The sequence below is a fragment of the Biomphalaria glabrata genome, chromosome 14, assembly GCF_947242115.1.
Source record: "Biomphalaria glabrata chromosome 14, xgBioGlab47.1, whole genome shotgun sequence".
Lineage (NCBI taxonomy): Eukaryota > Metazoa > Mollusca > Gastropoda > Planorbidae > Biomphalaria > Biomphalaria glabrata.
The window spans coordinates 25,643,876-25,661,602 of NC_074724.1; the positions used below are offsets into that span (position 1 = coordinate 25,643,876).

The following is a 17,727-nucleotide window of genomic DNA, read 5'->3' on the forward strand; positions in this document are numbered from 1 at the left end:
ATAAATCTATGTTCTAATTCTAGTAATAGGAGGTGGGGGGGGGGGGGGGGGAAAGAGAGAGAGAGGACGATTGTTTTTGTAGAGAAATAACACAAATTGTTTATAAAATAGTTACTCTTCAAGATTATATATACTGTCTGTTGATGTTCTAACCAATTGCAATAATATATAGCCACTCTCAAATCCAAAATTCAATCCTAAGTAAATAATTTGCCCTTCCCCCCCCCCTCTCCGGTGTAAAATGGAGGACCTAAACGATCGAGTCCTGGTAGTATGATATAAACTTAATTTGACTGTTCTAACATATGGATTTATAACTACAATTCCAAAAAAAACTTCTTAAAACATTTTAAACATGTTGATGGGGAATTAAATCGAAATCTAGTTTTATGTTTACAAAATGTGACCTAGTTACTGTTACGTTTGTTCAAATTGTCTGCTTTTGCAATGGTGCATTCTTTGTCACCCCACGTGGACCGCCCCCCTCTAGTGACGCCACTGCTGACGTTATATATGGAATATGTATGCAGGGCCGGTCCTATGCGAAACTGGTTGCGCGGGGCCTAGTCTGGTTGGTAATAAGAGTAATAAGTGAAAATTAAGATTTTGTATTAGAAAAAAAAATCGACTTTGAATGTTATTTATTCTTTACTAAGAACAAAATTGGGATCAAATTAACTTTAATTTACGAACATAGACATAAATAAATATAGACTGGAAAAAGGAAGTAACTTGGTGTAACTTGAAAACATGTATATCTATTGTATTCGGATTTCCGAATTAGAAAAATTTCATGATCTTCAGTCTTAGAGATTTAAAATAAAAAACACTAGAGAAAATAATGTAATACTTATATAGGTTACGGCTGAAATAGATATGAATACTTAACTTTTATACTGCTCATAAATGCTGTATAATAAAGTACACAAAATTGCAAGTCACAAATTTTCGTTTCATAAAACTCTTTAATCGGCCAGTCTATATTTATTTATGTCTATGTTTACGAACCTTGAACCTTGCAACCTATGGCATATTTATATTCCAGTGACTATAAAGGTAATAATAAAAAGTAACTTTAGTTGAAAATTCGCCCGATTATTACATTTTATTACATGAAAGCTGACAATGTCTTTTTTCTCTTATCGCGCTTAGGATTGGCGTTTTCTGCAATGAATGACACCCACAAATGACAATTTTGACTATTTTTTTCAGGAGATTTCGTATGTATTCTGCAATTTAATAATTACACGTATAATTAGGAGTATGAAAGCGAGGGGCCCACGGCGATCGCATAGGATGCAGTGGCTTAAGACCGGCCTTGTATGTATGCATCAGATTTAAAAAGTATATTTCCATCTCCTGCTAGTGATCCCTTACGAAATCTGGCTACTGGGAGGAACATGAGCTAACAGAAACCTGGCTACTGGTGGAACATGAGCTAACAGAAATCTGGCTACTGGGAGGAACATGAGCTAACAGAAGTCTGGCTACTGGGAGGAACATGAGCCAACAGAAATCTGGCTACTGGGAGGAACATGAGCTAACAGAAAACAGCTACGAAGCGAAAAGTTTTACCTTTTGTGTTTTTAGGTGATTGCACACGGTGACTTTGATCGAAAGTGTTTTACGACTCATCCACCCAATCAAATTTGTACTCACTTCGATCGGTTCCCATAGCAATGAAAACGAAACTAGTGTTACATGAAGAGGAGACTCAGGAGAGTAACATGAATCTCTTACTTAACTTGGATGGACGTCTCAAAGCTGTAGAAATAATAACTTCGTTCTCTTTTTCTCACCTTGCATCGGTCAAGGTAAGGACAGTCCGTTCGGTTCGTACCGATCAGTTTTAAAGTTCGGGTTCGGTTCGATTCGGTCATAAGTGAGGTTCGAGTTTGGTTCGGTTCGTTTCCCATCTCTACTTTTTCCATTCGGCCCGCCGAAACCTTGGCACAAAGTGTAGAACCTCTCCCCCCCCCCCCCCATCCACACACACACACAGAAAAAGGTTGAAGAATATCTTTACTTATGTTAGGGTCCTCATTTTATCTGATGGATTGGTACCAAGACCTTTAACACTTTAATGTAAAATCTACCTGGAAAAGTGAACTGAACTTGTTTGTGGCACGTGATAATAAGCCAACATATTTGTTTGATACATAAAGTGTGGCTGTGTTTCAATAGAAACATACATTCAGACAGCATGTTGAAACAAATATGGCGGTATCGATGTGAATATTGACCAAAAAGAGACAAGAAAATGAGTCGGTGGGAAAGCTAGCAACAATGGTGCTCACATTTTAAGTAGAGAAATAAAACCACGTTCCGACGCGTTTAAAAAAAAACAACTTCAAATGTAAGTATTAGATCCATGGGTTTCTCATAAAATTAGTCTCAGGTTAATTTCTTATTTATTTTACCTTTTCTGTCATCTGGCCCGCGACGTGAGTGTCGGAAAATAAAATAGCCCGCAGGTCAGAGTTAAGTTGGGTATCACTGCTCTATAGCCAAGCAAAGCCCTTTAATGATGTACATGTACAGTGCATTATCTTGCTGTAAAAAGTTTTATTTCAGTATCTTATGTGCTATTCTTACTGACTTAGATCCTCCCGCGTCGTTCGGCGCATTGGGCTGCAAACTGCTTCCACAAAAAGCTGTCAATGGCAATGTCTGAAGCCTTTTCGTGAAAGTGTGGCGCCAAGTTGTACTAGGATGTCCCTGTTTGCGCTTTCCTCGTAATGGCCTCCATGCCATCGCAACTCTTATTATGCGCAATTCATTTTGTACCGGAAACCTCATGCGACGCTCGGTCACAACCTTACTAAGGGGTCGACTCCCAGTTCGGCATTGGATTTCCTTGAAAATTAAGACCCGATCTCTATAACTGACTCCTAAAATCAGTCTTAGCCAACTTTGTTGAGCCACATTTAGTCTTTCTCAATTTCGGCAGATGACTATTCACTGCACTTTATTAATGGAGCCCAGCCAGTGGTAGAAATTTGTAACCTCTTTAGGCTACCCTCTTATAATTAGGTGGCTGTAGTTCGCTTTAGATTTTATATCGTAAAGGGAAGTTTTATTGTCAAAATCATTTGTTGGGGGGGGTTTAAACTAAAAAATCTGTGGAATTTGATTGTTTTTTATTCAAAACCCCCTTAGCTACGCTCATAGAATTTGATGACTGTAGTTTGCTTTAGAATACAATTGAAGAGAGAGGTTTTCAACTCAAAACTCTCTGTATGGGAATTTTAAACTCAAAACCATCTGGAGGGGTTTTAAACTTAAAATAAAAGCCCTCTGGAGGAGGGGGGTTTAAACTCACCCCCCCCCTTGGGCGGGCTACGTTCATAGAATTTTGAGTGTGTAATTTGCTTTATTTTATATTGAAGATATATCTTTTAGCTTAAACTTAAAACCCCTTTGGCTACGCTCATAGAATTTTGAGTGTATAATTTGCTTTTTTATATTGAAGAGGTGGTTTTTAGCTCTAAACCCCGCTGGAAGGGGTTTAAACACAAAACCCCTCTATGCTACGCTTATAGAATCTGGTGACTGATGTATGGATAGCATTATATTGCAGAGGGGGTTTATCGTAAATCTGGGAGGGAGTTTTAAAATCAAAATCTTCCTTAGCTATGCTCTTGGATTTTTTTTTTGTTTTCTTATTTTCTTATAAAGAAGAGGGGGATTTGACTGCTTCCCCTTGTAGGGGGTTTTAAACTCAAAACCCCCTGGGCTGCGCTGGGGCAAGTGATGGTTTAGTGCTAAAATCTCACCTAAAATAAACGGAATGAAAGCAAAAAATCAGTCACTAAATTCCGCCGAAGTGAACCCCTCCCCCTGTTTACGCCCATGACTATGTATGAGAAATACAGTACTTCCTAATATCTGGGACTCACAGTCAAGCTTTATATAAGGAAAGCTAGCTATGAAATATAGAAGATGGTAAGAGCGTACTTACATACGAAAGGTATTGGATGAAATGAAACTCTATACATACTAGTGTGTCAGGGTTTCATTAAACAAACAGATTTTACAAGCACTGTGTTGTTTGTTGTACATTGGTTTCTTATAGTTATAATGTTTTTTGTTTGGTGTAATGCACAAATTGTAAGACAAATTTCCTTACGGATAATAAAGATTATTATTATTATTATTATTATTGCACTTATAATTCTATCTATCTATCTATCTATCTATCTATCTATCTATCTATCTATCTATCTATCTATCTATCTATCTATCTATCTATCTATCTATCTATCTATCTATCTCTATCTATCTATCTATCTATCGATCTATCTATCTATCTATCTATCTATCTATCTATCTATCTATCTATCTATCTATCTATCTATCTATCTATTTATCTAAATAGGCCTATATCTGTCTATCTGTTTGGCTCTTTCTGCATGTATGCATGCATGTCTATCATCAATATACCTACTTATCATCGTGTATCGTTAAATAAATACATAAACACTCTTACTTTACACATATATGATATGCATACATGCTGAGGCTATGGAGTATTTCAGTGTTGTTGAACATCTTTCGTTTCAAAAGTCCTTGTTAACGAGCACATTCTGTTCTGATATTTTCAGTGAAGGCTATGACTTTGTTTCGTTTAAGTGTTTCTGGTGACCCCTTAGATTTGAAGATTATTTCATACTTGCCCAAACCTCCCAAACGGCTAGGGACGGCTGCGGGCAGGGTTTGAACATAGGGACGACAGTATAGAGAGCATACCACATGACCAGCAAGCCATCTATTTATAATAATTTATATAGATAAATATATACCGGGTACATACGTGATCTGAGTGCTTTAAATGACATGTTTTCTAGGCTAAAGTTTTCAATACAATAGACCACTTTGACAAGACATTCTAACTGTTGAATAATGTGTAGTGTTCAAGTGTCAATGAGGATGGAAATATTTTCCACTTTTAAAGTTTGCTATGACTAATTGTTTGTTAATATGTGCTCTTGGCTGTAAGTAGTTCAAATATCTAAGCCACAAAAAATGTCGGTGTTTAGATGAAGTAGGATTGAATTCTTGTCAGGCAATTAGAAATTGAAGTAATGTTGTTTTAAGATTCATTTTAATCATTTCCGAATGTACATAGTTATGCATGGGCGTAGCCAGGATTTTGTTTCGGGGAGGGTTTGGGGGGGGGGGGATTCCCCCCCGACCCCCCCCCCTCCGCGGAAAAAAATGATATATATATATATATATGTGTGTGTGTGTGTGTGTGCGTGTGTATAATTAATCTTTATTACATTCTGACCCTTTCGGAAGACGTTTATTGTTTATTGTAGACTCCCCGCACTTGCTAGCAAGGGGGTCTGGGGGAGTTCGCAGCGCTCCCCCAGCGCGGGGCTAAGCCCTGCCGCCGGGCACTATTTCTGGTATTGAAAGCCAACAAAATGCATATTCTGAGGTATCTACAGTGCATAATCTTGCTATTAAAAAGTTTTATTTCAAAAACCTAATGTGCTATTCTTACTGACTTAGACCCTCTCGCGCCGTTCGGCGCATTTTCCGGCAAGCTGTTTCCGCAACTCTTATTTTGCGTAATTCATTTTGTGTGAGAACATGTCCCGCAAAACCTCATGCGACGCTCTGTCACAACCTTACTAAGGATTCGACTCCCAGTTCGGCATATGATTTCTTTGATTTAGACCCGATCTCTATGACTGACTCCTAAAATCTGTCTTAGCCATCTTTGTTGAGATACATTTAATGATTTTGAATTTCGGCAGAAGACTATTCACACTTTATTAATGGAGCCCAAGCCACTGGTAGAAATTTGTAACCTTTCTTGACTACGCTCTTGGAATTACATGCCTGTATTTCGCTTTAGATTTTATATCGAAAAGGAAAGTTTTTTCGTCAAATCATCTGTTGAGGGGTTTTAAACTTAGAAATCTCTGGAGTTTTTTTGTTTTGTTTTTAATTCAAAACCCCATTTAGCTACGATCATAGAATTTGGTGACTATAGTTTGCTTTAAAATAATATTGAAGAGAGAGGTTTTCAACTCTAAACGCTCTGTAGGGGAATTTTAAACTCAAAACCATCTGGAGGGGTTTTAAACTTTAAAGAAAAAGCCACCTGGAGGAGGGGGATTTACACTCAAAACCCCTTTGGCTACGCTCATAGATTTTATAGTGTGTAATTTGCTTTTTTTTTATATTGAAGAGGTACTTTTTAGCTTCAAACCCCAACTGGAGGGGGGGGGGGTTGAAACTCAAAACCCCTTTGGCTACGCTCATAGAATTTTGAGTGTGTAATTTGCTTTTTTAATTTTGAAATGGGGTTTATCGTAAATTTTGGAGGGGGTTTTAAAGTCAAAATCTTCCTCAACTGTGCTGTTGGAATTTGGGGATTGTTGTTTGCATTTTTTTTTGTTTTGTTTTATAGAAGAGGGGGATTTAATTGCAAAAACCTCTGATAGGGGGTTTAAAATTCAAAACCCCCTGTAGGGGGTTTTAAACTCAAAGCCCCCTGGTAAAGGGATTTGTATCTCAAAACCCCATTGATAGGGGTTTTTTAAATCTCAAAACCCCCTGGTAGGGGGATTTAAACTCTGGTAGGGGGATTTAAACTCAGAACCCCCTGGTAGAGGTTTTTTAACTCAAAACTGCCTCGGCTGTACTGTGGTAAGTGATGATTTAGTATTAAAATCTCACCTAAAATAAACAAAATGAAAGCAAAAATCAGTCACTTAATTCCGTTCCCCCCCCCCGGGGGGGGGGGGTTTGAACCCCAAGAAATTAGTTATGTGTCATCATATTCCTTGTGAGACAAGTTTTGTGGACATACTTTAATAGTTGTAATAGTTTTAATAATACTCGTTTTACAACAGTTTTCGTCCAATAAATATAAATAATATTTAATAATTCTTGAAAATATCAATAAAAAGGCTTGTCTTAGAGTCTGAAGATTAATTAGGAATGCATTATCTCCCGTGGCTACTCAGCAATTGGTATTGTTTACATTCTCAAGATCCTACGGCGCGAGCACGTTGCCCTGCCTCATCGTGGCGCTCGCGTGGAAACGGCCATTAGAGGAAGTGGCTAGGCTAAATGGGTAGCAACACAAGACGCCCGTGGGGATGCCCACGGGTAGAGTCCACCCATTGCACGGGCGGGGTTGTAAAAAAGTCCCCACGAACACGTCCCACATCCATGCGCTGTTCCTCAAAGGGACCGTTACATAAATGGCGGGTCCCGCACAGCTAGCTTGGTACAACGAAGGAAAATGGCGGAGGCTCCCGGTGCCCTCGGCCTTCGGCCATGTGCAGCCAAGCATGCGTCGGGGGCCAAAGGCAGTGGAAACAGCAATGTTTTACATAGGTATTGACTCGGGTCTCTCTCAAACAGAACTGTGTTCTCACAGGTAGTTTTTTTTTTACTGTTTGGCGTCCAAACAGTTTTTTTTTTCAAACTTAGGGCTCGAAGAGCCTTCGGCTCAGCCCTTGGACATCAACAAGATCCTACGGAGACATTGCAAATGAAATGAGTTTAGTTTTCTCTCTTGCTTTGCGAAGGTGGTCCATGATTCACTGCCATACAGTAGTGTACTCAAAACGCATGCCTTACTTCCATTTTGGTTGCTGTAGTGAGCTTCTGGTTTTCTCAAACTCTTGGCCTGATTCTAGCGAAGGTCAAGGCAGCCTTCTTTAATCGTTTTTTATCTCGTCTTCTAGAGACAGGTCATCTTGAATTGTGGGTCTCAAAAGCTGCCCAAATAGGGTTGTTTTTTTTTTTTTGTTTTTTGCCAATAATTTTATCAGCAGCATTTAGGATTTTATGAAGTTTATTTTTTTTTATGTTCAGATTGCCATACCAGGCAGTGATACTAAAACTTAAAGTATTTCTGATATACATAGCCAAGGCCTTTTCGCTAACATTAAACGAGGACAGTTTACTTAGTAATCGTAATTTTTGCTGACCTTTTTTGCTGATCAGTACTTGCAGTAAAATTTAGTTTTTTGTCTAGGATAGTACCAAGGTATTTAAAGGTTTGCACTATTTCAAGTCTCTCCAGCTACAGAAACAATATCATTTTCCTTCTTTTCCCTACTAAAATCGATTATCAATTACTTTTTTTTACATTTAAAAAAGTAAAAATTATCTTTACAGTATTTTTCAATGTGTCCGCATCATCAGCGAATTTTGTGAAGGTGCAAAAAGGACTATCGTATTGAAAATAATTGGTGTACAAAATGAACCACAATGGTGATGTCACAGCCCCTGGGGCGCCCCTGTGCTAAATATGCGTGCATTTGATATGACATTGTTTACCCTAACCATCTGAGGTCTCTGGGTCAAAAATTCATTAGCCCATAGTATTATGTATGGACTAATCTTCAACGCTTTCATTTTTTCAATAAGTAAATCTATCTATCTATCTATCTATCTATCTATCTATCTATCTATCTATCTATCTATCTATCTATCTGTCTATCCCTCTATCTCTCTCTATATATGTATATATAAAGAAATAGAGAAAGAGAAAGAGAGAGAGAGAGAGAGAGAGAGAGAGATAGGTAACAAACCGAACCCGAACCGAACGAACCGAACTTGAACCTTACTTACGACTTACGACCAAACTTAACCCGAACTTTAAAACTGTTCTGTGCGAACTGAAACGAACGAAGTGTCCTTAGCTTAACCGAACCAAATCAAACATTTTGCAATATTTTGACTAAGCAAAAAGACAACAACTTGATTTTCAATAAAATGATTTGACAGTTTTTACTTCTTGGAAAATTCTGCTGGATCATTTTGGGTCATTTTGATATTAACACAAATTGTACCGTACCATTCTATATTTGTATGTTATTGAAATAGGAGATCCTTAAAAACCAAAAACAAATCTCTGTGTACAGATCTTTGCCTTTTTATGTTTTTATGAAGCATCAAATAACCCACTGTATTGAGATGTTTGTGGCTGTTTTAAAAAGCTTAACTTTTAGCAGCATTATGCAATCAAAAATATAAACAAATATGGCGGTATTCTTAATTTAAGCCACGAAGAAAAGGTTGCTAAGTCATGTAGCTGACTTAAGCGCAGTCTCAACGAAATTGTCAACTCTTTATTTAGTTGACGGAAAAGCCCGAACTCAATGTGGCGGAAAAAGGCGAACTCAATGTAGCGGAAAAGCCCGAACTCAATGTGGCGGAAAAGGGCGAACTCAATGTGGTGGAAAAAGGGCGAACTCAATGTGCCGCAATAGCTTCAACTTCGTGTGTCATCCTAGCAGTTGGATTGTCACACGTTGGTTTCGGATACACTTCCTACATCCCATGAATTAGTGTATAAGTATTATATATCCGTGGTGTGAGTGGTAAAGTGCTTGGGTTCCGAACCAAGAAGCCCCAGGTTCGAATCCTGATGAAGACTAAGAGTTTTAATTTCGGGATCTTAAGGTCGCCTCTGTGCCCACCCAGCTCTGATACCTGACGTGAGTTTGGGAAATGAAAGACGCTTTGTTGACTACAACAACCAAACATCGACCGAAGCGGCAGCGGTTCAATCTACCAAAAGCGCTTCATTATTCGCAATTCAGACCAGGGGCGTAGCTAGGAATTTTTTATCATTTGTGGGCCCGGGGGGTTTGACCTCTTTAGGGGCCCCTGAATTTTGCATGCTATTTCATATATAATGTAAAAAACACTCATTTGGGGGTTCCCCTCAAGTGGGGGCCCGGGGTATTTTCAAATTCTCCCCCCTCCTCCCCCCACCCTGGCTACGCAACTGATTCAGACCAATATGTTTTTTTTAAAGCGACGTATCAAAAACAAAAAAATATTAAACCATAGACATATATATTATTTCAAGACTGGACATGGAGATCGTTTAACACTACAAAAGATGTGAAAATTTTTTAAAGTTGAAACAAGGCGTTGTTTTGTAAAGTAGTTATAAGAAATGAAGTTTTTTTTTTTTCAACCCTAACCTATGTAGCATATACTTTAATTTTTAGATCTAGATCTAGTAATTAAACATTAAATAAAAGTACTCAGTCTCATAATAATTATTTTTACAATTTTTTTTATCTTTTAGATACATAATCTAGAAAGATCTAGATAGTCAATCTATTTAAATGTACATAAGATGATTAAAATCAACAGACATTTATTATTTCGATCTAGGATTTTTAAAACATTATCTCAATGGAAATTAACAGGAAATGGCTGTGTTTCATATATTTGCGTTAATTTATAGTTCTGTTTTCTAAAGAAAATCCGAGAAATAATTTTGCATTATTTCTTAACTTTGAAAACTAAAGATCATTACTTTTCTAAGACAGAAAAGATTGATTGGGGCGACTTCCCTTAGAGCTTGACAAAGAGTTATGTACATTAATATTTATATATATATTGGTCTGTGAATCGATCCATCGCGGATAAGAATTTGTTTCCGAGTTCCAATTTCCAATCTAGATATAACATATAAGTCTATGGATTAAACACTAGTTCAGTTTTTAAGAACTATTTAAACTTTTTTTTTCTCTGTACATTTCTCTTTAGGTCGTTATAACTTTATTTATAACATTATTATAATTTTTTTTATAACATTATTATAACTTTATTTATAACTTTATTTATTACATTATTATAGTTGAGGCTGGAGGTAAAAACAAAAAAAGATAAGATAAGAGAGATAACAAATAAGAGATTCGATCAAAAGCAACACAGAGCTTCTGAAATACTTGAATATTGAAAGGAGAAGCCAAAGAAAAGTCAGTGATTGGAAGTAAAATTATTTTTGTAGTGGTGGTGACGGGGACTTAGGTCCTCCCGCGCCGTTCGGCGCATTGGGCGGCAAGCTGTCTCCATAAAGATCTGTCATTTGCAATGTCTGAAGCCTCCTCCCACCTGGTGTTCACTGTTCTGAGGTCCTCCATGAAGGTGTGTCGCCAAGTAATACGAGGAGGTCCCTGTTTGCGCTTTCCTCGTTTTGGCTTCCATGTATCGCAACTCTTGGTGCGCGTAATTCATTTTGTAGTAGAACATGTCCCGCAAACCTCATGCGACGCTCTGTCATAACTTCACTAAGTGTTCGACTCCCAGTTCGGCATAGGATTTTCTTTGTTTGAGACCCGATCTGTGTAACTGACTCCCAAAATCCGTCTCAGCCATTTTTGTTCAGCCACATTTAGTGGTGACGGGGGAAGTTATAAAAATTAAAACTAGAATAATTTTCAGGCCAGGAATATGTGTTTGTGTGTGTGGGAGGTCGATAGAAGCGGACAGTTCTAAATGAACGTAACAAATTACAAATCATGGTCCAACATTATGCCAGGAAAGAGTTAAAATTGGGGGGGGGGCGGAAAGTGTTTGGCCAAAATATTATGTGAGCATTTGATGCGTAGTAAGCAATAAAAAAACAATTGGCACATGCCTAAAATCATCAGAAAGTATATGAAATATGTCGATAAAGAGCTGAAAGGTCGATGTATACTCAGAGATTATTTGTTGGATTATTTCCTAAAGGTGGAGGAGGGTGGAGGAGGGTGGAAATGATCGAACTCAAGAGAAAGAAGTACGGACGTTAAAAGCAAACAAGGACCAGCCTAAAAGAAATCCCAGAGCGTATCAAAAAATTCAAAATAACTGAAAAGCACAAGTCTAGCCAGACAGTATAAAGAAGACTGTTAAGGTGGAGAGTTGGGGGGTGGGGAGGAGAGAAGTGATACTCGAACTGACGTGGCGGTCCAAGTTATACGTATGACTGTGACATAATGGGGGAGTTAACTATTTCTGAGCTGTTGTATTGAAAGGAGTGATTCCCCTTAGAAAGTTTATAGATAGGGCATGTCAAGTATTGTAAAGTGTATTTAGTTGCCACTTGCTCCTGAACTTAACCACGGGACTTGTGTTGTGGGCCGTATATATATATTTTTTTTTCTGTTAGTTTAGTTAAAGGTCATGTGTCTTGGGGAACTCGGGAGAAGTGTGCCCTGCTCTGGAGGTCTTTAGGCTAAGTATATCTTTAATCATTATTGTATTTTATATATTGTGATTAATTAGTAGATATAGCCTCAAATGATTTCCAGGCAGCATACTTTAACCCTGATGTTATGCATGCTGGGGTACTCCCAAACGTGACATATTTTTCTAGCCTTGTCTCTGATGGATTCAACTTTGTATTGAATCATCAGATATGCTTTCCCGAACGGATAACTATAAGTGGGTTTCCCTGAAGCTTATACTTCATCAAGATCTTATTTTGGCTAAAAGTGGCTGTGTTGGCCTGAAACCTGTGACTCCAAAGTGACCAAAAGTGGTCGTGTGTTGACCTGAGGCCTGTCTACACTGAGGTTTGATTTCTAGAATGTGAAGATAGTGTATATATTATATTAAATGACTAGGGCGGTGTGCCATACTATTTGTGAACGTGTAACGTGTGTTTATTTTGTGTAGAGAAGGCCTGTGAGTTACGGCCAGTTTAATTGACACATTAAAATGATATTGTTCCTGTAGCTAGAGAGACTATTGAAATAGTGCAAACTTTTAAATACCTTGGTTCTAGTACCTTGGTACTATCCTAGAAAATAAACTAAATTTTAGTGCAAAATACTGATTATATCAGCAAAAAAAAGGACAGCAAAGATTACGATTACTGAGAAAACTGTCCTCGTTTAATGTTAGCGAAAAGGCCTTGGCTATGTTTTATCACGCTCACATCTGTAATATTTTAAGTTTTTGTATCACTGCCTGATATATATATATATATATATCTCAAATGTGTATCCCGCGACCTTTGTGTGTGACCACCAGCTGTCTCGTTCTAAAGCCACATGCAGCCAGGTGCTCTCTTCTGTGTCAGCTAAGGCAAGTAGGCGCCTAAACCGGCCTTTAAAGCGTTTCCGCGAGGCACCCCTGTTACGTCGACCACCTTTTAGTTCACCAAAAGGGACTGCTTTTGGCATACCTTCGTCCCCCATACAGGATATGTGCCCTGGCCAGCGTAGCTGTCGGACCATATATATTGCATTTAAATGTATTCTTTCTTAGCTTAAAAATCGAATGTGTTTTAAGTGAATCACTTTATAATAAAAACAAACAAACCTGTATCTAAATCAAAGTAGATTTCTACAAGATACTTCAGTTCACTTCCTGCACCACAAAGCAGCCACTAGTAGTGTTCAATTTCTTTATGAAAAGATGGGGCGGAGAGAGAGAGAGAGACACGTGACGATGTTCATATGTCATCACTTCCTGACAGCCCTATTGGCGTTTGGTTTTGTCATCGCCAAGTACGCAGCGTTTTGTTCCTTTCTAAATTTGAATGAATTGAGAAAGTGTAAAATAAAAAAAATAATCTGAAAATAAAATTTATCTTAACTCTTTCTCTCCGATAGTATTATTCGTTTTGCTCATTTGTATTTCACTATCCTGTTCTGATTACACTTCAATTACTTTTTGTTTGTTATCAGAAAATGTTCTATTTGGTTTTGAATTATAGGGAAATGCATGCTCTTTTTACATAACACAAATTAAAGTTTATAAATTCAAAAACCAATTTAGTTTAATGGGAGTCAAATCAACGTTGGCATCGTCAATTAGGAGAGAAAGAGTTAATCCACACAAAGTCTTGTGTACATACAAGTGAAACAATATTTGTAAAAGTCTAATATACATTTTGAAATCTGATTTTAAATACAAATTAAGATGGTTAAGAAGAGTCCATACTCTAATACACCAGGGCTACTTTACAATACTAACGTTAAGAAGAGTCTCATAATGTATAACATCAGGGCTACTTCACAACACTAACTATAAGATTGATAAGAGGCATGGGCCTAGCCAGGGGGGGGGGTGGGGTTCAAACACCCCCCCCCCCGAAATAAAATCCGATTTTTTGCTTTGATTTTGTTTATTTTAGGTGAGATTTTAATACTAAACCATCACTTGCCCCAGCACAACCAAAGGGGTTTTGAGTTTAAAACCCCCTACCAGGGGGGGTTCGAGTTTTAAAAACCCCTTCCAGGGGGGGGGGATTTCGAGTTTAAAACCCCTACCAGAGGGGTTCGAGTTTAAAAACCCCTACCAGGGGTTTTGAGTTTAAAAACCCCTACCAGGGGTTTTGAGTTTTAAACCCCCTACCTGGGGTTTTTGCAGTTAACTCCCCCTCTTCTATAAAACAAAACAAAAAAAAAATGCAAACGAAAATCCCCTAATTCATAGAGCACAGTTAAGAAAGATTTTGATTTTAAAACCCCATCTAAAATTTACGATAAACCCCCTCTTCAACATAAAAAAAAAACAAATTACGCACTCAAAATGTTATGAGCGTAGCTAAATGGGTTTTGACTCAGTTTTGAGTTTAAATCCCACTTCAGCGGGGTTTGAAGGTAAAAAAAAACCTCTTTAATATTAAAAACAAAGCAAATTATACACTCAAAATGTTATGAGTGTAGTGAAAGGGGTTAGGAGTTTAAACTCCCCTCCAGTGGAGTTTGAAGCTAAAAAGTACCTCTTCAATATAAATAAAAGCAGTCTTAAATCTATGATCGTAGCCAAAGGGGTTTTGAGGCTAAAAAATACATCAGTGTAAGAAAAAAAGCAAATTACGCACTCAAAATGCTATGAGCGTTGCGAAAAGGGGTTTTGAGTTTAAACCCCCATTCAGAGGGGTTTGATGTTAAAAATACCTCTTCAATATAAAAAAAAGCAAATTACACGCTAAAATTATTTGAGCGTATCCAATCCAATCGGGGGTTTTGAGTTTAAACCCCTCTTCTACAGATGGCTTTTTTTTAAAGTTTAAAACCCCTCCAGATGGTTTTGAGTTTAAGATCCCCCTACAGAGCATTTTGAGGTGGAAAACCCCCAACAGATTATTTTGACGATAAAACTTCTCTTATCGATATAAAATCTAAAGCAAACTACAGTCACTTAATTCCAAGAGCGTATTCAAGAGAGGTTACACATTTTTACCAGTGGTAGGGCTCCATTAATAAACTGCAGTGAATAGTCATCTGCCGAAATCGAAAAACACTAAATGTGGCCCAACAAAGATGGCTAAGACAGATTTTAGGAGTCAGTTATAGAGATCGGGTCTAAATCAAGGAAATCCTATGCCGAACTGGTAGTCGACCCCTTAGTATGATTGTGAGAGAGCGACGCATGAGGTTTACGGGACATGTTCTCTGACAAAATGAATTACGCTTAAGAAGAGTTGCAATGATATCCTAGTACAACTTGACGCCACTCATTCATGGAGGTCCTCATGGCAGGTGGAAAGAGGCTTCAGACATTACCAGTGACAGATTTTTATGGAAACAGCTTGACGGCAAATGCGCCGAACGGCGCGGGAGGGTCTAAGTCAGTAAGAATAGCACATTAGGTTTTTAAAATAAAACTTTTTAATAGCAGGAAAATGCAGTGTAGATACCTCAGAATATGCATTTTGTTGGCTTTCAATACCAGAAATAGTGCTCGACCAGCGGCGTAGCATACGCCGCTAATTTGCAGGACGGCCTTAGGCCACTGCAACCCATGCGACCGCAGTGGACACCGAAATTTTGTAGGACCCGCACCTATCTATCTATCTATCTATCTATCTATCTATCTATCTATCTATCTATCTATCTATCTATCTATCTATCTATCTATCTATCTATCTATCTATCTATCTATCTGTCTATCCCTCTATCTCTCTCTCTCTCTATGTATATATAAAGAGATAGAGAAAGAGAGAGAGAGAGAGAGATGGGTAACAAACCGAACCCGAACCGAACGAACCGAACTTGAACCTTACTTACGACCAAACTTAACCCGAACTTTAAAACTGTTCTGTGCGAACTGAAACGAACGAAGTGTCCTGAGCTTGACCGAACCAAATCAAACATTTTGCAATATTTTGACTAAGGAAATAGACAACAACTTGATTTTCAACAAAATAATTTGACAGTTTTTACTTCTTGGAAAACTCTGCTGTATCATTTTGGGTCATTTTGATATTAACACAAATTGTAGCGTACCATTCTATATTTGTATGTTATTAAAATAGGAGATCCTTAAAAACCAAAACAAATCTCTGTGTACAGATCTTTGCCTTTTTATGAAGCATCAAATAACCCACACTGTATAGAGATGTGTGTGGCTGCTTTTAAAGAGCTTAACTTTTAACAGCATTATGCAATCAAAAACATAAACAAATATGGCGGTATTCTTAATTTGTGCCACGAAGAAAAGGTTGCTAAGTCATGTAGCTGACTTAAGCGCAGTCTCAACGAAATTGTCAATTCTTTATTTAGTTGACGGAAAAGGGCGAACTCAATGTGGCGGAAAAGGGCGAACTCAATGTGGCGGAAAAGGGCGAACTCAATGTAGCGGAAAGGCCCGAACTCAATGTGGCGGAAAAGGGCGAACTCAATGTGGCGGAAAAGGGCGAACTCAATGTGGCGGAAAAGGGCGAACTCAATGTGGCGGAAAAGGGCGAACTCAATGTGGCGGAAAAGGGCGAACTCAATGTGGCGGAAAAGGGCGATCTCAATGTGGCGTAATAGCTTCAACTTCGTGTGTCACATCCTAGCAGTTGGACTGTCACAAGTTGGTTTCGGATACACTTCCTACATCCCATGAATTAGTGTATAAGTATTATATATCCGTGGTGTGAGTGGTAAAGTGCTTGGGTTCCGAACCAAGAAGCCCCAGGTTCGAATCCTGATGAAGACTAACGTGTTAATTTCGGGATCTTAAGGTCGCCTCTGTGTCCACCCAGCTCTGATACCTGACGTGAGTTTGGGAAAATTAAAGACGCTTTGTTGACTTGAACAAACAAACATCGACCGAAACAGCAGCGGTTCAATCTACCAAAAGCGCTTCATTATTCGCCATTCAGACCAGGGGCGTAGCTAGGAATTTTTTATCATTTGTGGGCCCGGGGGGTTTGACCTCTTTGGGGGCCCCTGAATTTTGCATACTATTTAATATATAATGTAAAAAACACTCATTTGGGGGTTCCCCTCAAGTGGGGGCCCGGGGTATTTTCAAATTCTCCCCCCTCCTCCCCCCACCCTAGCTACGCAACTGATTCAGACCAATACGTTTTTTTTTTAAAGCGACGTATCTAAAAATAAAAGATTAAACTATAGACTTATATATATAATATCAAGACTGGACATGGAGATCGTTTAACACTACAAAAGATGTGAAAAATTTTTTAAAGTTGAAACAAGGCGTTGTTTTGTAAAGTAGTTATAAGAAGAGAAGTTTTTTGTTTTTTTTCAACCCTAACCTCTGTAACATATACTTTAATTTTTAGATCTAGATCTAGTAATTAAACATTAAATAAAAGTGCTCTGTCTCATAATAATTATTTTTACATTTTTTTTTTATTTTTAGATACATAATCTAGATAGTCAATCTATTTAAATGTACATAAGATGATTAAAATCAACAGACATTTATTATTTCGATCTAGGATTTTTAAAACATTATCTCAATGGAAATTAACAGGAAATGGCTGTGTTTCATATATTTGCGGTAATTTATAGTTCTGTTTTCTAAAGAAAATCCGAGAAATAATTTTGCATTATTTCTTAACTTTGAAAACTAAAGATCATTACTTTTCTAAGACAGAAAAGATTGATTGGGGCGACTTCCCTTAGAGCTTGACAAAGAGTTATGTACATTAATATTTTTATATGTATATTGGTCTGTGAATCGATCAATCGCGGATAAGAATTTGTTTCCGAGTTC

General features: G+C 37.9%; 1 protein-coding gene across 1 annotated transcript in view; it reads left to right on the forward strand.

Annotated features, from left to right (window-relative positions):
* The first annotated feature begins 4,837 nt into the window (after nucleotides 1–4,837).
* Nucleotides 4,838–17,727, forward strand: part of LOC106072553 (hemicentin-1-like) — a 73,543-nt gene continuing 60,653 nt past the window's right edge. The window contains exon 1 of the mRNA XM_056009717.1: nucleotides 4,838–4,994. The gene's annotated coding sequence lies outside the window, so the exon portion shown is untranslated. The remainder of the gene's footprint in view (nucleotides 4,995–17,727) is intronic.